Source organism: Equus caballus, chromosome 15 (assembly GCF_041296265.1).
Source record: "Equus caballus isolate H_3958 breed thoroughbred chromosome 15, TB-T2T, whole genome shotgun sequence".
Classification (NCBI taxonomy): Eukaryota; Metazoa; Chordata; class Mammalia; order Perissodactyla; family Equidae; genus Equus; species Equus caballus.
The window spans coordinates 102,908,444-102,929,826 of NC_091698.1; the positions used below are offsets into that span (position 1 = coordinate 102,908,444).

The window sequence follows — 21,383 nt, forward strand, 5'->3', positions numbered from 1 at the left end:
GCAAGAGTCAGGATTTGGGAAAACAAAATCTTCTATTTTCAGCAGGAGGTTGTAATGCATAAATTTGCCAGTTTCCTAAAAAAAAAGGAATAAATGCTGATTACTATCCTGGATTTGTCTTAGTCCCATTGGGAGAGTATTTTATGCAGATCAAGAGCAGCATAAGGCTGCAAGATATTAACAAAAAATAGATTAAGTAGTTATGTAAAAACACAGGAACAATAGTGTGTGTGTTAAAGGGCCTCAGGCTGTAAAATTTCCCCTTTATTAAAAAATGCTGACATGAGGACAGGATCCAAAACAAACCTTCATGTGGTAAACTAAGAATTTAATTGGCAGAGTAAAAGCATACATATATGATAAGTACATAGATGTAATCATATACATACGTACTGTTCAAATATATGCACACACATACATTCACATTTTACTTAGCAATGTACATAAGTTTGTAAAGTAAATAGACGGTGCCAGATAAGTTATTGCCTCAATCCAAGCCGGCAGAATATTGAAATTCCTTCCTTCCACTTTTCCTTCCTTCCTTCCTTCCTTCCTCCTCTTCTCCTTCCCTCCTTCAAACACTAATTATCTAATATATGCTAGACTAGAGGCCAGGTATATTAAGAGATCCAAACACAACTGTTCATATGGAGTCTATAGTATAAACAACTAACAATAATACAAAGAACACAAAAAACATGCTTGTATAGATGCACAGGCATTTTTAATGTGATGGCACAAAACAAGTGGCAGCATTGTGTGGAATTTGGAATCGGAAGTTCTGAGTTCAAATCCCGTCTCTGCCGGCGGCTGCCTGTATGATCTTACAGAAATTCCTTTCTTCCAGGAAATGAAAATAATGATGTTTTTGCTATCCTTTGCAGAAATCGTATAACTCAAATGATTAAAGCTGTCAACACATTGAAAAAAAATACACAACTTTGTGTAACATACATATTCACACATACACTTAAAGAAAGTGGATGTTTAGTCCAGCATTGAAGGGTAAGTAGGATTTCTAGAGGACCGGGTGGCCAGATGTTCTAGCCTGAACAAGCAGTCTCAGCGCAGCTGAAGCTCGGACGGTGGTATGGAGCTCTGCTGGCTGGCACACCCAGAGATAAGCAAGCATTCAAATGGCAGGTCTAGGGCTGAGGGCACACGTGCGCACACACACACACATGTATCATGGGACTACATCACAGAGACCTTTGAATGCTCTGCTAAGGGGCTCAGCTGATTGATTGATTGATTGAAGATTGGCCCTGAGTTAACATCTATTGCCAATCTTCCTCTTTTCTTTTTTCCTCCCCAAAACCTCAGTACGTAGTCACATATCCTAGTGGTAGGTCATTTCAGCTCTTCCATTTGGGACACTGCCACAGCGTGGCTTGATGAGCCATGTGTAGGCCTGCACCCAGGATGCAAACTGGTGAACCCTGGGCTGCTAAGTGGAGGGAGCAAACTTAGCCACTCAGCCACAGGGCCGGCCCCAGGGGCTCAGTTTATTTTGGATAAAGGAAATGGCATTATTGATCTGTCTTTCAAGTTGATAAAGCCAGGAGTAGTGTGAAGATAGACTGGAAAGGTGTGAGGTGAGGAGAAGAGTAAAGACCATGTAAAGCCCATTAGCATAGCCTCCGTGAGGGGGTCTCAAAGTGGGGTTCCTCGGGTAGCATCAGCATTACCAGGTAGACTAGTGTCCTTGAGCTGCCATAATGTACCATAAAGCAGAGGGCTCAAAACCAAAATCCATCCTCTCACAGTTCTGGAGGCCAGGTCCAAAGTCAAGGTGTCGGCAGGGCTGGTTCCTTCTGACGGCCGTGAGGGAGAATCTACAACTTGTCTCTTCCCAGCTTCTGGTGGTGGGCTGGCGCTCTTTGATGTCCCTCAGCTGGTAGACACATCATTTCAGTCTCTGCCTCTGTCATCATGTGGGACTCTCCATGATTGTCTCTATGTTCAGATGTCCCTCCTCTTATAAGGACACCAGTTGTTGGATCGGGGCCCACCCTAGTCCAGTCTGACTTCATCTGAGTTTGATTACATCTGCAAAGACTCTATTTCCAATAACGTCACGTTCACAGATTCTGGGATTGAGGATGTCAACACATCTCTTAGGGGGACACAATTCAACCCATAATACCAGTGATCTCTTCAAAAGTGCGAATTCTCCCACTCAGTCCCAAAGCTGTTGAATCAGAAGCTCTGAGGGTCTGGCTCGGAGCTCTCTGTTTTCCCCAGGCCCTCCTGGGGATTCCGAGGCTGTTCACACTTGAGCGCCACTGGCTTAGGTGAAAGTGGAGAGGAGACTGGAGGGGGACAGTGTAGTTCATGTGGGAGAGAGAACTGTTGCCAGAGACACGTGAAGGAGGGAGATAACACAAGAATGATGAGTATCTTACTCAACATTATTTTAGTTGACTCAAACATGATTAAGCAATTAAATAATGGGAGTTTATTGTAAAGTTTTTCAGGGAATCCAGAGAAGTGGGTGCAGGTTATAGAAACAATAATGAACTCAGGGAACTGTCTCCCTACCTCTCTGTCCCTCTTTCTCTCCATCTCTCTCCTTCTCTCTCCCTCTCCTCCTCTCTCTCCATCTCTCTTTCCCTGTCTCTCTCCCTCCTCCTCTCTCCCCCTCACCAGCTTTCCCTCTCTCAGTGCATATGCTCAAGACCATCCCACATCTCCTGTTTACACACTCTAGGTTTTAAAACACAGCAGAGACCACTAACATCACTGAATTCCCATTATGAGTTTCCAGGAGAGAGAATCTGTTTGGCATGCCTTGGGTCCAGAGCCAGTATCTGTGACTAACAAGTAGGATTGCGCAGTATCAGTGTGACTACCAAGACCCACCCATGTGGGCACGAGGGCAATGATTCTCAAAAAGGAGGTCTCAGAGACAGGCAGACACTCCAAGACAACTCAAGTTTGCTGGACCCCTGAGTCCAGGCTTTTCCTACTGGCCTCCAACGGCCTCTTAAGAGAACAATTTCTCATTGAAATCTGGGGAGCTCAAGTAGGAGATTTTAGAAATTGGACGACTAAATGGAAATCGTAAATTAAATCTTGAGCAAGAGAGAAGATTATAGATTGGAATTGAGTGGAGCTAGGATTAGAGATAAAAGCCGGAGATGGAGCCAGGAGACACTGGAGAAGTTTCAGGAGCCAAGATCAAAATAAACAACCACTGAGACAATTCGGCTTAGGGAAGTGGTGGGTCTCCAGCGGGTTCAAAAGGCAGGTGTGGGCTGTAGCCGCAGGCTGATCCTGCAGGGCTGAGTTAGAACCGATGTAGGAAAAAACACCCAACTAGGCTTGAGCTGGTCATTCGACAGTGATTCTCTCCTAGAACAAAACAGAGAGAGGGAAATGCAACTTTATATTTGTCTATAAAGCCAGAGCAACACCTTGAATACCCCTGAAGTGTTACGGAAAGAGCCTGGGCTGGTGAGCACCAGAACGGGCGACAGCACTGCCACCGACTGGCTTTGATCCAGGAAACATTGCTTCTTCCAGCTCAGTATTTTCTCTGGGAAACACGGAGCTTGTAGCAAGTAACCACCAGGGTCCTGGGGGCCACTTAGGTCCTGCTGTTTCATGAGTGCTTATAAGAAGCCCTAGTTTAGCATTGCTTTGAGCTACTCTGTTCTAAGAAAGAAAATTTAGAAAGAAAAAAGGAACCGAGGTAAACACAATGGAGAAAGCTGCTGCGAGAGTTAAAGTGAATGCCTGGAAGCTCTGAATCCTTACTCTACATCGGATCAGAGAGAGGAATTCTTTGCTTTTTTGCAAATCCAAATAATCCTGCTGGATTTGCGGTAAATTAGGCACATAGTCACTCAGTCCTTGACACACATTGTGAGGAAATTATTTCATTTATTTACCTGGTATATTTAAAGCATTCCACTCATCTGAGAGCAACTGGATAGGTGAAGAAAATGCAAACCCAGTACTGAGACGAAATGCTGCAGATAAGAGCTTCGACAAGAGAGAAATAGACACCAGCGGTGCTTGGACACCGACAGTGAGGAAACCCCTGATATGGACCACCTGGGGCTTTGGGGAGGAGGAAGCCAAAAGTCAGTTAGGACTGACCATCCCCAGCTATAATTTGATTAAGCCCAATGCTGACAATTCTACCTGAAAGAACCTTCAACGAAACATGCTTCAGTCCTTCTCCCAGAGCAGATGCTGCCACGCCCAGGCTGAGGTCAGAGATGAAGCTGACACGTGCGGGACTTTATACGTGATCCGGGAACTGCACACTTTTTAACACTCAAGCAGATGTAATTATCCCCAATTACACTTGAGGAACCTGAGTCTACAGAGGTCAAGTATGACTTGTCCAAGGTGACACAGCTCATAGGTGGTGAGTGTGACACCAAAGGTGTGATTTCCACGCTAGAAAACGTTTTAATGATGGTGGTCAGGAATGAGGATAACATCTCTTCTCTCTGGGAAAGAATAAATGAGACTGAGATTCACTTTACACATGCAAAAATCCTTCATCTGTATCATTCTTATAATTTAACTCATTTAATTATGACAACAACCTTTTTGGTAGACGATGTTGACAGATTCTACAGGTGTGGACAATAACTGGGAGAACCTTAGCAAATGGCACATTATCTAATAGTAAATGGTTGTGCCAGAACTTGAATCTTTGCCTCCTGACGCCATATCCAGTAATTTTTCCTAGCACATGCTGTCTGCCATGTAAGCAGGAGACTGGATTTCAATATAACATTGCCACACCTGTATTTCTGGTGAAATGCAAACATATTTTCTTTCAAGCAATATAGAGTAGAATAACGACTGTTCAAAACCTGCACAGCCTCATTCAGAACAGAAGAAATAACATATTCATAGAGACGCACATTTAGGTGTGTTACATATATTACCTATCTAATACAAATCCTAGTCTACGCTAGTGGACTTTTCCAGTGTTGCTTGGAGAACTCAGTTCCCCAGCATCAATCAGTGAGTCGATCAATCAGTGTCAGCTACCATCCCCCACGGCACTCTGCACAGTCTGCTTGTTTCACGTGTAGGAAGGCACCCGATGTGAGGGTACTGGCCTCCTGACTTGATTTGGGCCTCGCGTCTCAAGCCGCCACCTGTGTTCTCTGTCCAGTGTTTGGGTACATCCCTCTTGTTGCTCTTGATGGCCAGTCACAGGGCCTTGCACCGTTCCTTGCAAAAAGCTGTTAAACCAGATGACATGGTCTGAGCTGGCGTCTGGCTGCCCGATCCTCTCAAAGCGAAGTCTATTTTCATGTAATTCAGTATCAAACAGAAGTTCAATCGCATTTGTGTTACTTGGTTTTTATTGAGAGCCGAGAGCTGGTGAGGTGGGGTCCCAGGTACTTCTCTAATTCTTGCAACAACCTCGTGCAACTGATATGATTAATCACAAATGAGGAAACAGACTAATCCATGTGTTAGAATGGAGCTCTGAATCATTGAAAGTCTGTATTTTCCTCCAATATGTTAGACTGATTATCTTGATAGATACATTGCAAGTTTCTTTTTGTGAAACTGCTTATTCTCAATTTTCATGAGAATATCTTATATATATATATATACTTTTTTTTCTGCTGGACCTTTTGTGCTGCAGAGGGACACTTGCAAACCATTTGGTCACAGACAAAGTTGAATGCAGGACTATTGGACTCGTCAACAGTTTAAATCTTTCCCTTGTATCCAAACAAAACACTGATTCCCATGCCAACCTTCCCTTTGGATTTTCAGTTTGCATTTTCATCACACACATGTGCACACACTCACACACATGTCACACACACACACATATATATGTATACACGCATGTATACACATATATACATGCATACTCACACAGGGATACACTCATACACACACATAATATGCACACCATACACACACACACGCACACACAGACACACACTTTCATTCCAAAAAGCAAAACCAAGATTTGTCATAACAGCTCACATTCTCCTCCACGTAGGGAGATTCTTCAGTCCTCCCCCTGCATCTGTGATCCGCGATGCTGCAGGAGTTCCCCTCGCTGTGTGGGATTTGGTATTTATCTGTCCCTCTCCTGGAGGGTCTGTTTTAGGAGCCTCCCTGGAGCAGTCATGCATTCCGATACCAGGGAGCAAGCGGATCTATTCTAAAGACATCCTTGCAGGAGGCACGTTGCTCTCATGGGCCTCGTGGTGCATCGCCTGAATTCCTGCCCTGTGCCCTTCATCGCAAGCTTCTGCTCCTGGGGTACTCTCTTCCTGTGCAGCTTTGTCATGTTTGAGATTCAGCATACTTCTGGAAGGGGAAAAATGCGTTAACTCTTTAAAACAAAATTGCAAATGAATACTCCCTCATTCTGGTTCTCCAAAATAGTTGGTCCAGGAATCTTCAGAAGACACATTAACTCTTTCTCAAATGCTCTTTTGAAAAGATTCCAAGTGACCTATCTGCCTTCTCTGAGGATATTTTAAAATGGCTAAACACACTATATTTATCAGTTATACTCCCAAGTAATTAAAGTCAGGTTCTGAAGACGCAAAAATGAGTAAGATGACTTTGAGAAGTTCAGAAATAACACCTTGAGTCACGTATTAAACCTTGAGAATTAACCCGAGTGCATATATGTGTGTGACCCCACAAATGCGTGTATGCATGACCATCAGTAGGTGATTGACAGAACGGTCGTATTATTACTTACACATTCCTTCCAACTGAGGCCTTGTTGAAATCCTCATTTGGCGTGTATAGGGGAAACATTTGCATCCTGATCCTGTTCAAATGATTTTCCTTTACTATCTGGTCTTAGATCTGGTCCTCTGCTGAGCAGTTGGCAAACTTTGTACGTACATGATCAGATAGTAAATAGTTTAGGCTGTGGGGGCCATCCCATCTCTTTGTACTACTCAGCTCCACTGTTGTAGTTTGGAAGCAGACAGACACAAAGCACAAAGAGTGACTGTGGCTGCCATCCAATAAGACTTTATTTACAAAACCAGGTGGCGGCCAGATTTGGCTTGTGGTCAGCATGCTGACCCCTGCTCTGCTGGGTCCCGGGCCATTCAGGGGCCAGACTGGCTCGAGCTGGAATGATCACTTCTGTGCACTGGAACTTTTGTGTCAATTACAGGTACTTATCATCTCTGCAATTCCTTGACATTCACCATTAAGGTACAGACTCTTCTTTAACATTTATAACTCAGATTTCATGTTCCCTTTGTTTCAGGGCAAATCTGTAATTCTGGAATAACTCCAGGGCATCGGGCTTGAGGAAAAAGGGAGTGAGACAGGGAAATAAAACTCACAACATGCATTGTTGAGCTCACCACTACTTGGCATTAAGAAAAATCACCTGCTTGTCTCACGAAGCCATCTTCAGACATGCCATACAGACTGCTGACTTCTCAGGAGCACCATCTGTGGAGGGGCAGGGGGGAATTTATCCTCCAGGTCCTACCTCCCACCCAAAGCTCACACTCCGGGACAGTAAGCCTCTTACTTCCAGACTGCACACAAATGGGCCCTGAGTGGGTCCCACTGGGTTTTATGCTCAGCTACAGCAGGCGAGCCCTTATCTGAGGTGACAGATGATAGATGGGCATGGAACAGGGCTGTGAAGTTGTGCCCCCTGACACTGGATGCCACTGCACTGGTGAGCAAATGGCCAAGGGCAGGAGGTACACCCTGTATCTCATACTACTCTGAACCACAGCCTCCCATGTACCCAGATCCCACAGGATTTTTGTCATGACAGATGCCCTCATTTCTTCCCTGAGGGAGGAGGCAAAAGCCCAATAGGTCATAGCGTCCCCTTCAAGGTGGTGGCTGGTCATATTCCTGACAAGACTAAGTCACGAAGAAGAAGAAAACCCTCAGCTGCTGCAGCTGATCTGGGGACCAAACTGATATTCACTACATTTCTCTTCGCCACTCATGGATTTTCCATCTAATGGGAATTCCTCTGCCCTCCTAAATTTATCTTACCCTTGGCCAGCGGGTTGAGTGGTTCGGTTTGCTTCCTTGATGGGGTGATTCCAACCTTCATCCCAGGAGGATAGGAGCCCTCAGTGATCTTGACCTGACAGGCATCAGTCCCAGTTTGCCCATTTATCACCAGGTGTGGAAGCACCTAAGCACTTACTCAGGCTCAGTTACACTGACAGTGCTTTCTGGTCACCTAGTGCACTGGCCTGAAGAGACCAATGTGTAGAGAAGGTAGATAGAACTTCCAGTTCAGTAGGAGCTTTACTGATCCCCATTAAAAGAGTTCCCCATTTGGATATTAGGACTGCTGACCAAGCTGAACCAAAGGTGACAGAGAACGGAAGCACACACTCCATAAGTGGGTCAATGTGGGTGATGGTGAGAGGGGCCAATTCTACCTCCATCTGTTGGACGCCATGCTCATATATCCTAACTATTAAGGACCCATTGCTTCTATATCAGTTATTGGTTCAGCATATACACTGGAGTCCCCAATACCACCTAACGTCCACCATCAAACTCAGTCTTTAACCAGCCACTGCACATTCTATCAGGCTAGATGTTTCGGTGTGATGGAGTTCATGCTAGAACCTGTGGACACATAACTATTGACTCATATCATTTGCCCATAAAATTGTTTCCTTCAGTCTGGGGCAAATTTGTATGTAATCAACCTGCCACCAAGTGGCTATCTGGTCTCAAGGAATGGTGTTACGAGAGTCAGCACCACTTTCTGCCACTGGACAGTTGGGTATTCAGTCATGGTGGCAGCTTGCTCAGCCATCGTAAGAGGGAGCCCATGGAAACAAATTGGGTTCATGATGACATTATTGGGCCACTGAGTCAACCCTTCCCTGAACTCTATTTGTAGACATAATCTTACATGAGTTAATATATTTCCTTATTTTTAAAGTCAGTTTAAGTAAAGGTTTGGGTTGGGGAAAGAAAGATAGTTACTGGTAACTACCAGCCATATACTTGATTAATCATATTATTATCATAAACGGCACTCTAAACCAGCTGTTCTATAAAATTCAATGTAAAAGAAGGGTTACCTAAAAATGAGGCCTGGGTAGAAAAATGACTACTATATCTGACCACATTTTTTCTGCTGTAGTGTGTTGAGAAGGTTTCATTAGCAATTTTTGGTACCAGGCATTTTCTTACTTCTCTTGATATGTTCTGAAAGGCAGTAGCTCAATGACAGAGTGTACCTCATCCCAAAGTTTCCAGGCAAGGTCATAGATGCGCCACAGAGTTTTTAGTTTATAAAGCAATATCTTAAACAGTGATGCCCAAAACTCCATCTGGGTACCGTTTATATCAGAATAACCAGAGTACTTATTAAAAAGACAGATTCCCTTGCCCTGCTTCAGATCAAATAATTAATAATCTCTGAGAGTAAAGCTTAGGGATCTGTATTTTCAACAAGCTCTCTGGATAATTTTCATTCACTGCCAAGATTGAGAACAAATGTCTAGAGAAAATTGGCTCAGATCAAAGCCAGAGTAAGAGCCCGCCAATGTAGCTACTTGGGATGAAAAAGTCCTTCTCCTTAATCCAGGCTCAGCGTCTCACATGTCTATTTGAACTTTTAGAAAGGACAATAGCTTCCTGATCTAAAAACTGGTTTTACTCTTACTCTGCCAATCTCTAGCACTGTATAAGCCTGGAGAAATCTCTTTTTGAGGGGCTTCAGTTTTCTCATCTAGCAAGTAAGAGGGAGAGGATTATATAGGATTATATATAAGGTCATTGCTTCATAAGAAATTCTAAAAAACTCAATGACATCAAAATTGGGGAATGATTACAAAACTTTTGTACTCTTAGATTTATGTGATTTTATTTTAATTCACTGATTTTGATTTTTCTATTCCCACCACACATTTTATGTGTAAGCCAAAGGGTAATGGGAAGATGTGTTAGGCAGTAAAGTGTCCCCCAGAGATACTAATCAGTAGGAAACCATCTATGAGTTAAGAGCCTGCTTTGTGAAATTGAAATTTCACATGTTGGAAAGAAATTAACATGATCTTGTGGTATATGACGATACGACACAGCTGAGAAGTTGCTCACCAGGTGAAATTTTGCCTGACTTAGATTTTCCACTTTTAGAACTCACATAATTTGAAAGTATTTTATACAAAAATCTATTAGAAAGCACACTCCTGTTCTAGAATTATCATATAAGATGCTTGATGTTATTCCAGCTAATAAGAAGTTATTACCGTAAGGGCCATATTCCCCTTCTCTGTGGTCCTATAGGATGCTCCCATCTAGTCTGCAATATGTGATGTGGAAGGGTTCTGCTTTAGACTATAAGCATTTGCTTCCAATCCTGTAAATCTGATGTGAAAACTCATCACATTTTCCTGCTTCAGTCAAATCTCTGATGTCAAAACTCTTTAACCTCGGCACTTATAAAACAATTTGCCTGAAATGTTGTGATACTGTCCTTGATATCATCGTTCTCTCCCTCAGGCCCTGCAGTAGGAGTGAAGTCTTAAAGCCCTAAAATGAAACACTGTGATGAGATAAATTCCAGCGGTTTATGCAGTGTCCTAGCACTCGCTATGCTGATGGGCCAAACAGGCTGTCATCTAGAGCCCACAACAGCCCAATCAATCTTTGCGTAGTTTAGGTCTTCCAGTCGTCCTTTTGGACATTTCCATTAACAAATCAAGTTACAGAATCAGTTTTCCTGCCGTGCCAAGTAGCTTTTAAAGTCTGACTTCATTTAACAGCACTCGGGAAAGACCTGGGCCGTGTGTGTCTGTGTCTTTAGTTTGAGAACTGCACAGGACAGGGCAGAGCTCAGGCAGGAAACCTGCCACTTGACTTGCAGGTGAACAGCTCAGGGATGTAGCTGTGCACAATTTACTTGGCAAAAGCTTTCATCTCTGCCACTTAATTCTCATTAACAGTCACAGGAATGGGACATCTAAGTCCTGTTCTCTCTGCTGAAAATACGCTTCTTAACCTTCAGCACAACCAAATTCACTCCACTCATCACACGTTTTAAGGACTTTGAATAGCCTCCCACTTGCTGGCAGCTGACTAATGAAACGTGTGTGCGTGACAGCAGCGACATGTCCTGTACACGCAGTAGTGGGGTTAATGGAAGGGCTTTCTGACCCTCGTAAGGTGTGAGTTCATAACAAGAGCTGGTGTGCACAGACTTTAACAGCTTGTCAAATGTGTGAGTTGAAGATAATGAATTCAAGTCCAGTTTGGGGGTTTTTCTCTGGTTAGCAGGTTTATTAACAAGGATGATAGAGATATAGGAGCCACCTGGAAAAAACCCAGCATGTTCTGCAAGGAATTGGGATGGAACGGTCTTTTGTTGAAGGCTGCTTTGACCGTTGAGAATAACTACATCTACCTAACTCTCTACTCTTTCCTATAAAATTAATCAGCCTTCATTTTCATCAACTCCACACTTAGCAAAGAATAACCCCAAACTAACCATTTTGAAGGAGGGACGTGATTTTATGAGAAATCCTATCTGTACCATCCCAAAAGTCAGCCACTGGCCACCGGTGACTGTTGAGCACTTGAAATGTGGCCAGTTCACACTGGAATTGCTCTAAAGGTAAAACGCACACTACACTGCAAACATTTATTACCAAAAAAAAAGGTAAAATACATCATTGATTTTTTTGTTAATTATACATAGAAGTGATAATATTTTAGATATATTTGACTAAATAAAATATATTATTAAAATAAATCACATCTTTCTCCTGATTTTCTTCAGTGTGGTTCCTAGAAAACTTAGCTATCTGTGTGACTCATATTATCTGTCTATTGGACAGGCTGCCTTAGATCGTTCTGATCCAACCTGAACACTAAATAAGGAAATTTCTCTCTTAAGCGATCAAATAATCACTTGACTTTTGTATATTGCATTTTCTTGGAATTATATCTACTGGGGGGACTTCTAGATAGCAGGTAATAAATTGACTCTTTCATAGGTCGTTAGTCCTAATTTCTATATACCAGATTTTATATTTAAATTCATAACTACACACTACTTTTTAAAATAACCCTAGAGTTGGACAGTGTGCATTTGGAAAAAATAAGTTATTTTTTAATCTATCCCAAGTAAATTTCAACTTTCAGTTTCACTATATCAATTGTCAAAAGAAGCAGAAAAATATATTCACCTCTAATTCATTAATGACTTATTGTACCACTTATTTGCAAGACAAGTGTTTCAATAATCAAAACTGATTATCAACTGGAAAAGTCCTGCTCAACCTCTCTGCTTCTGCCTGTTTCATTTCTCTTCCCTTATCTTCAAATGAGTCCTTTCTCTCTACTGGAATATTTAATTTGTACCGTATTCATGTAAAATTATTTTTTTCACGAGTGCATTTTTTTTTGGTATTGAGTTGAAATTCACATAACACAAAATTAACTATTTAAAAGTATATAATTCAGTGGCTTTTAGTGCATTCACCATGTTGTGCAACCACCACCTCTATCTAGTTCCAAAATATTTTCATCACCCAAAAGAAAGCTCCATACCCATTAAATACTCCCTGTCTATCTCCCTCTTTCCCCAGCCCTCGGCAACTACCAGTTTGCTCTCTGACTCTATGGATTTACCTATTTTAGAAACAGAATAGAACTTTCAGAATCATATAATTATATGTGATTATATATAATATATAAAATTATACGTGTATATATACAAATAATTATATGTGAATATATGTTTTAAATATATAATCATATACAGGGATTATAATACATAATAGTATATAGTGATAACATATTGTATAAATATATAACAATATATATGCATATAATCCATATAGATAGATAGATAGATTCAGGTAGTTGTTGAGTGTGTCTATTCTGATTATGCATTCTAGAACTGAAGAAACAACCATAGGGTGGCTTTGGGGACCCACTGGGCCCACCATGAGACATGGAGCTGAGCTAAAACTCCGCTGATCACCTGACCTCCTAAGCCCCTACTCTGACTAGTGGGTCACAGCGATGCTTTGACTTTCCTGAAATTAGTCTGTTCAGTACTAGTGCGCAGTAATCTCTCCCAGATCTGATCATCTCCTCTCATCCAATGCACAGTCACCCTGGGAAAGGCTGTACGTCCCTTTGGGAGAGGCCGGAAGAAAGATGAACAGTATAAATTGTTGGCAGGAAGCAGGGTCCTTCCTTAAGGGGGCCGGTCTACCCTTCACTCCAGGGCATTGGGCTGGTCAACTGGCCCAGGTAAAGAAGATGTCATTCCAAAAGATTGGCTGTAAACAGTAAAGGATGGCGAACCAACTGCATAACCATTTGCAACAAGAAAGGAGGATTCCCAACTTAATCATACATTACAATAAATTAAGATAGATTAAAACTAGGTTAAATAAGAGAATTAATAAAGTAGTAGAAGAAAAAAATAGGCAAATATTTACCAAATCCTTGTATGAAGAAGAGTTTTCTCACCATGATATAAAACACAAAAATTATAAGGAAAAAAATGGGAATATTGAAGGCATAAATCCAAAAAATTTTGAACAAGCCCAAATCCAATACAAGCAATGGTGATTTTAGACTGTAATGCCTTCCCACTATGGAGGATAAAATGCAAACTCCTTACTGTGGCTTTAAAGATGATTCTGAATTTGGCTCCAATCTACTTTTCTAATTGTTTGTCCTACCAATGACCAGTCACCCTCCTACCTCCTGGCATATGGTCTAAACTCACCGAGTAACTGGCCAATGTTTAAGCACATCGAGCTCTATCTAAACATTTTCTCCTCACTCAGCCTGATGGTCAGCCTCCTCCACACAGGGAAATCCTATTTATCTGGTAAGGACTATCTCAATGCCATTTCCTTAAACTTCTTTATCTCCTTTAGCACTCTGGGCTGGGCCATGTAACTTGCTTTGGTCGGTGGGACGGTAGAAGTGAAAGGTTACCAGCAGTTCTTGTACCTCTGCCACCACCACGGGACATGCCTGGAGAGAGTGAGGGACGTGGAGTGCAGGTATCCTCATTGTCTTAGTGGACTGACACCCCACCTTTACACCTGAAAGCCCAGTCAAGAGCAGAAGCCCCTTGCAGCCCAGCCCAATGAGGTCACCAATGCTAGACAAATGTGCTAAACCAGTGGTTCTTGTGTTAAGCCACTGAGCTTGAGACAGCTTGGGAGCAGCATGATGGTGGCAAGTGATAAATGAAAGAGAGCCCTTGGAAGGCATTGACATGTGTTCCCCTGGAGTTTGCTGACATACCTGAGGCTGGAGACTGGTAAATGCTTCTCTCTCAGGAAGTGCCTAAGGGAGGTTAGTGGGAGGACATGGTGGGCTGCCAGCACTCCCACCATTTGTCATGGTGAGGATGTGGGGGTTTCTTGTGGGGTTGGTGGGAAGGAGCGTTAGTGGGGGCATGCTTCCCCATTCCGGGTGTTTTCATTCAGGGCTCTGTGGCTGAGACACTCCCGGCTTCTCTCAGCTCCTATCTTCACACCTTCCTAGAGCAAGTCAGGTGGCTTAACTGATGCTAGCGAATGCGGGAAGAATAAATGGGGCATACTCCGCCCTGCTCTCTTCTCTTCCTGGGGAGATAGCCGTGTGCAGGAAGCAGGCTCCTCTCCTCCAGGGCCAACCCGCCACCATCCCTGCTGTGGGAGGCCAGTCTCGGTTCATTGTTGGTGGCAAGCCTGCTGAGCTCTCACACTGGCTCTGTCCTTCACCTCGATCTCTTTCAGTTACAAAGGTGACATTGTGCCTGTGCCTTATTCCTGGATTGACTTTTCTGTTTTTCCAGGTCCTGGACAGAGAAAGTGGCACTATTGATTGGAGTTCCCTTGGAGACGTATCAGGTAGTTTGAGTTACCTGTAAGTAAAAGGTGCCAGAGTGAGAAGATTCTGGTGGTAATCCGGGATGTGTAGTCCGAAGCCAGAGCTGGGGGCACGTGGAGTGCTCAGCTGATGAGGACAGCATGCCTCTCAGGAGCTCTGCAGAGGGAAATCTTTTCAGGCTGCCTTCCTCCTGCTCCCCTGAAGCAGCCAAGTGCTGAAGGCCTGCCCCTGGGAGGGCACCCATGGCCTGCCAAGGAGAGCTCTGCGAGCACTCGCAGCAAGGGCAGAGAAGGGAAAACTATTTTGCAGTTTTCAAAATAAGCTCTTTACCAAGCCCCTGCTCTGGGAGGGCCAGGACAGGGAAGGGGTGGCATCAGAATGAGGAAAGGAACACTGCCCATCCACCCTCTCAAGAGAGGGCTGAGCCCAGGGAGCAGGGTGGAGCTCATCCAGAGCCAACCAAGGGCTTGGAGGGGGACTGAGTTCAACTCATCCCGAAGAGGACTTTTTGAGAACTGAACGGATGCCTTAGTTCCCCAAATGGTCATATTTGCAATTGGAAGCGACTGGTAAGATATGGGACCTTCCACAATATTGTCCTTCTGGTAGTGAAAGGAGCTATTATGGAGAGAATTTGAAGCAGGAGTTGGAGGAAAATAAAGCAATTTCCTTTTCGTCCCACAGCAAATCCAGGTTGTGAATCGTACTTCCACGAGATACCTGCTGCTACAGTACAGCATCCCTGACCAGGAATTGCCTTAGAGGAGTGAGCCTCCATCAGTCCTGGCCTCTCTCTTTCCAGATCTTGCCCCTGGCTACTCTTCACAAATCCCTTAGGGACCCCCCACATTGCCTTCTTGAACTGGCCTAGGAGAGCTCCCCAAATCCTGTTCTGTTAGCATGCAGAATATCACTCCTTTCTTGGCTCATCAAAGTGTTTTCAAAAAAATTAAAAAGCAACATTCTTCCCAGGTGAAATGCTCTGACCTTGCAGAGGGAGGGGTCAGCAGCAGCTATCTCTAAAAATGACAATTCTTTTCTTCCAGATAAAAGAAGATCGCCTCCGACTCCACATCAGGAGAAGCCATTACTCACAGGTCCTGTGGCTGCTGGGAAGCTGCTGGGGGAGGCTGGGTTTGAAGGGAAATGATGGCACATGACTGAATCGTCAGGAAGGAGCGCTTTCTCCCCTCTGAGAATGGGGGAGTTTCAAGAACGTGAGAACCACTCACCTTAGCAGGGAGAACAGAACATGGAGATTTTGTTCCTGGTCCCAGAAAAGTTCTCACCAGCCCACAGGCAGGGAGCCCATGGGGTTCCCTTCAAGCAGAACTTTCGTTGATGCCCTGCCCCCGCACAGGGTCAAATGTGAGATAGCGAGGGTTTAAACAAATGAGTAGTTGTCCACATAATTTTCTATATTGGGCTTTTCTCAGTTCCTAATGAGTAACTAATGTAAGGAGGTCGCGTGGAGCATGCGCTGCCTGCACTGTTGGTTCGCTTCTCCCACACGCAGTTACCATATTCTCACAAATGGAGACCGGCTTCAGTTCAATTCGGTTTGTTCAAAAGTCGAAAAGCATTTGCTGAGTGGTCAGGTGTTCAGCTAGGCTATCAGAAAAATAAAGATCAGTAGAAAAACAAACATTACAGCAACATCAAAAACTACCCAGCTTCCAGGAAACTTGAGGCACAGTGCGCTTGACCAAGCTCTCGTAATCTCCAGAAGCACACAGCGTCTATCTGATGATGCACTGCGGGAACTGAGTTTACAGACCTTCTCGCTATCATTACTCTACTTTGAAGAATGTACTTGATTCAAAAGTTAACGTAAACAATAATACGTAATTGTCTAGACAATTATTTCCGACACTAAAAATTGTACGTGTGGAGGAAAAATATCGAAATACTTCTTAAAGATCACATTAAAAAAATTATTGTGCGAGCAAATCAGACTTCCCGGGATAAAATCACCAGCTGGCAGGTTTGCAGAGGGGCAGCAGATCGCACAGCAAGGAGGTGACTGCGTGGGGTATTTTGGGGAACAGGAGCAGAACAGGAGAGCTAAAAAATATCTCCCCCACTACATCCTCTCCAGCAAGCTCTCCCAGAGCCTGAATTTCTCTGGAGTTTCTTCTTCCTGTTAAATTGCAGGTGTGTTACAGAGAAGGGCAGCTAGCATGTCCCATAAGCACAGATTTTGTTTCTCAGGTTGTATTCGGTAAGGAGACCAGTAAGAGAAATTAAAGTTTGATGGAATGGGACAAGCAGGGGAGACTCAAGGTAAAACAATGTGGACAAGGGGCAGGGGTGGCAGCAGGCAGCGGAGGGCAATTCTAGGTCTGAGGTAGCAAAGCAAATAGAACACCCAGCGTGGAGCAAGCTTTGGATGGTGCCCAGAGGAAAGGAAAGTGTCCAGGGTGAGCCCCCAAGAACCCCAGAGATGGACTTTCCTTCTTCCTTCACGAGTTGCCCTGTCTCCAGCTAACTGGTGGAGCCGGCTGCTTTTCACAGCTCTCGGTACCTTGCGCCTCTCAGAGACTGAGCACCGCTAGCATGAGCAGGGGCATCATCCAGGCAGGCGTGCTCCACAGTGGCATAATTAGTGTGGCTCTTTGTGTTGCTCCCTGGGGGAAATGTCTAGCCAGAGCATGGCCATGACTCGGATTGAATTTAGTGACTGTCAGCTGTTTGCAATCTGCAATCTTGTTTAATTTCTGGCCAGATCCCTCTGGTTTGAATACTCTCCAGGCTTTTAATAACGTTTATTAGTTTTTCTTTGCTCTATTGAAATTTTATAAAATTGAGACAGTATAAAGAAATATAAAATCCTTATGATCCCACCACCCACAGATAACCAGGATTAATATTTTTGTGCATTATTTTCCTGTGTTTCTTTGAATATATTTAACATCACATTTCCTCAGCTCTAAGATTTCATAGATTATAAGATGCATGATCATTATATAAGAGGGCTTTTTGGAAAAAAGAAAGAAGAAAAGGAGAAGACATAGGCACCACTTTGTCCAGTGTTTACATAGTTTGTAAAGATGCAATTCATTTTATAAATGTGAAGAGTGCATATCAGAATCAAAGAAATGTAAATAGAGATCCTTATGATACAAATGCATCCGATTTCAGGGACATCACTCTGTTAAACACCCACAGGGCAATAACTGAGCTCCACCCTACATGGCTGTGTGTTGTCTGGTGTGTTCCCACTTCCCAGGTCTCTCTGGGAATCTCCACGTAAACGTAACATCTTCCCGTCCCCTGAGGGCACACAGAGGAGCAGCTCCTGCCTCAGGAGTTCTCTGGCTTCAGACCATGATACCTCTTTTGCAGATAATCTGCTTCTCTCTGAGCCATACAAAGACCAAACACAAAACGATATTTAAGGTGTGCTCAATATCCCCCTACTGCCCTCAGATGGCTGGAAGAAAACAAAATTCTAAAATCAAGAAGTAAAGTCCAGCAAATATTTTTATCACTGATAATAAATTTTATCTGTGGTATATACATTTTTTGGAGGATTTAAAATATAAATTTGGGGGGAATTCTAGTCCTTTCTTTCTCCCCCCACCCTCATTTTCTCAGCCTGCCAGTGGAGTATCCACACACTGGTTGCTGCCTGGCTTCTTTCTGGCCAATTTTTTCAGATTTTTACCCCAAGCTGATAGAAGCTTATCTCTTTGTTCCCTATTGCACTGTTAAATTCAGGTGACATATTTCATAAAATTGAGAACATAAACAGTTTCTTTATATTTCAAATTGTTTTAAAATTAAATTTGATGTGGCTGTCACCTACCTGGCTTGGTGGAAAGTCAAATCTCAGCGCAGGGTTTTCCACCTGCTCCCTTGAGCTCACGCGCAAATCCTCGGCTTATGCAATCTAATACCTCTGGCAGTGTGCTTCCGGAAACCTTCTGAAACTCAAAGAAACCGTTGAGTCCCCCTGCACAAGGAAGCCTGGAGCACAGAATTAGGGCCATATTTACAGGAGACTTCGGGAGGGGGAAACTGTCTCTTTCTTCTTGCTCTCCTCCTTGAGCAGCCAGAACACGGAAGGAATCGACATGCTGTGCCACAGACTGCTCACTGCTCATTAACCTGGATATACTGCAAGACTGGCGTCCCCAGCCACCCCTGTAGGCGTGGGCACGCGGCAGAGCCCACAGAACGTGAGTGGAAGTGAGGAAGACCCCTCCCTCCTAGCCTACGAACAAGTCCCTGGGTGCACTCTTCCACTGGCTGGATGCCAGGGCTCTGAGACCCTAGGGCATGACAGACCCGCCATGGGGAGGAGGCTGGTTCTCCATCAACAGGTGGAAGAAAGCCTCCTGCTCACCTGGAGGTGAGCCACCCTGGAGGATCATGAAAGAGAGACAGACTTCCACACATGGAACCACGGAAATTATGGAGTTTATTTCTTACGTAGCTAGCATTACCTTAACGAATACATCTCTCAATTATCTGCATATGGGACATATGCAGATATATCATAATTTATTTAACCATTTCTGTTTTTGACATTTTGGTTCATTGACATTTTCTTAGAAATAATACCACTATAAACAGTCTTGAAAGAATATTTTTGCATACTTGGAGGAATAGTTATGAGAATATATTTTTATGAGTAGAGATTTGCAGTCAAAGTGTATTGAGGATTTTAAATGTCAGCTCAATTTGATAGAAACTAACAAATTTCCCCTAGAAAATTTGTGCCAGATTAGACTTCTCCAGGTAACGTACAAAAGCACCTTTTCCCTATATTTTCCAATTATGTACATCAGCAATCATTTTACTATTTGCCACTGTGAAAGAAAAACAAAGCCAAAATTGTAACTTAAAAAAACTTCTTCCTGATTTACTACAAGTAATGCTGAACTTCTTTTCCTTCTCGTATGCTTGAAGTTGTTTCTATTTCTTATGTGTATTACCTTCTCACATGTGTTTTGCAAGAATTTTTAATTGGATTGTTTACATTTTTCGTATTGATGTGTAGAAATGGTTTATATATTAAAAATACTGTGATCTTGTCTATTTGTCTTGAAAATATTGTCTCTCCATTAAAGTGTACTGTCTCAGTTTAACTTTATTCATATCTTTTAACATACAAGACAACTATGTATATATACTTTTTAATTTTATATGGACAAATTGTTGACCTATTACTTTATGACAACTAGACATCACTGCTTGCTTTGAAAGGCCATTGTCGCCACTCAATATTACAAACAAATTTTACATATTCTTCTGATTAATGAAAAGGTATATATACAATTAAATTTCTATGTGTATATATACAATTAAACAGCTCTGTATATCTATATATATAAAGATTGTGTGTATGTATATGCATATATAATCTATCTGGAAAAAGTATGGTGTAATACAACTTTATGATTTTCACATAAATAGCAAATATATTAATATAGTTAATCTTCCTTTCTGACAAAAAATTCTACATTAAACACATAGTAAATTTCCATATATATCTATATCAGTCTCTGTTATTTTCTTTTTTGTTCCCGTAATTTTATTGAGATAATAATGGTTTATAACAATGTATAATTTCGAGTGTACGTCATTATTTATCAATTTCTGAATAGACTTCATCGTGCTCACCACCAGTAGTCTAATTTTTATCCATCACTGTACATAAGTGCCCCTTTATCCCTTTCGCTCAACCCCCAACCCCCTTCCCCTCTGGTAACCACTAATCTGTTCTCTTTATCCATGTATTTGCTATCTTCCACATATGAGGGAAATCATGCAGTGTTTGTTTTTCTCAGGCTGGCTTATTTCGCTTAACATACCCCCAAGGTGCATCCATGTTGTTGCAAATGGGACAATTTTGTCTTTACTTATGGCTGAGTAGTATTCCATTATGTATATAAATATCCCATTGTGTATATATATATATATATATATACACCACATCTTCTTTATCCATTCATCCATAGAAGGGCACTTGGGTTGCTTCCACATCTTGGCTAATGTGAATAATGCTACTATGAACATAGGGGTGCATAAATCTCTTTGGATAATTGATCTCAAGGTCTTTGGGTAAATACCCAGTAGTGGGATAGCTGGATCCTATGGTATTTCTATTTTTAATTTTTTGAGGAATCTCCATACTGTTTTCCATAGTGGCTGCACTAGTTTGCATTCCCACCAGCAGTGCATGAAGGTTCCCTTTTCTCCACATCTTCTCCAATATTTTGTTTTTTGTCTTGGTAACAATAGTCATTCTGACCAGTGTGAGATGATATCTCATTGTAGTTTTGATATTGCCTTTCTCTAATAATTAGTGATGTTGAACAACGTTTCCTGTGCCTTTTGGCTGTCTGTAAATCTTCTTTGGGAAAATGTCTGTTCATTTCCTCTGCCCATTTTTTGATTGGCTTGTTTGTTTTTCTGTTGTGGAATTGTATGAGTTCTTCATATATTTTGGAGCTCAACCCCTTGTCAGACAAATGATTTACAAATATTTTCCCCCAGTTGGTGAGTTGCATTTTCTTTTTTTTAATTTTCTTTTTCTTTTTTTTTTTTAAAGATTT

At 42.5% G+C, this 21,383-nt stretch overlaps 1 long non-coding RNA gene across 3 annotated transcripts; it reads right to left on the minus strand.

Annotated features, from left to right (window-relative positions):
* Window positions 1-294: 294 nt before the first annotated feature.
* On the minus strand, window positions 295-18,927 carry LOC138917939 (uncharacterized). 3 transcript variants are annotated; one of them, XR_011426631.1, is made up of 6 exons: window positions 18,629-18,927; window positions 14,251-14,854; window positions 7,364-7,428; window positions 5,980-6,309; window positions 4,150-4,463; window positions 295-3,354 (listed from the first exon to the last, which is right to left on the minus strand). It is a non-coding gene; the product is annotated as an uncharacterized lncRNA (long non-coding RNA). The 3 variants fall into 3 exon arrangements; XR_011426630.1 differs by lacking the exon at window positions 7,364-7,428 and having other exon boundaries at window positions 18,629-18,744; XR_011426632.1 differs by lacking the exons at window positions 7,364-7,428; window positions 14,251-14,854.
* Between the last annotated feature and the right edge of the window lie 2,456 nt (window positions 18,928-21,383).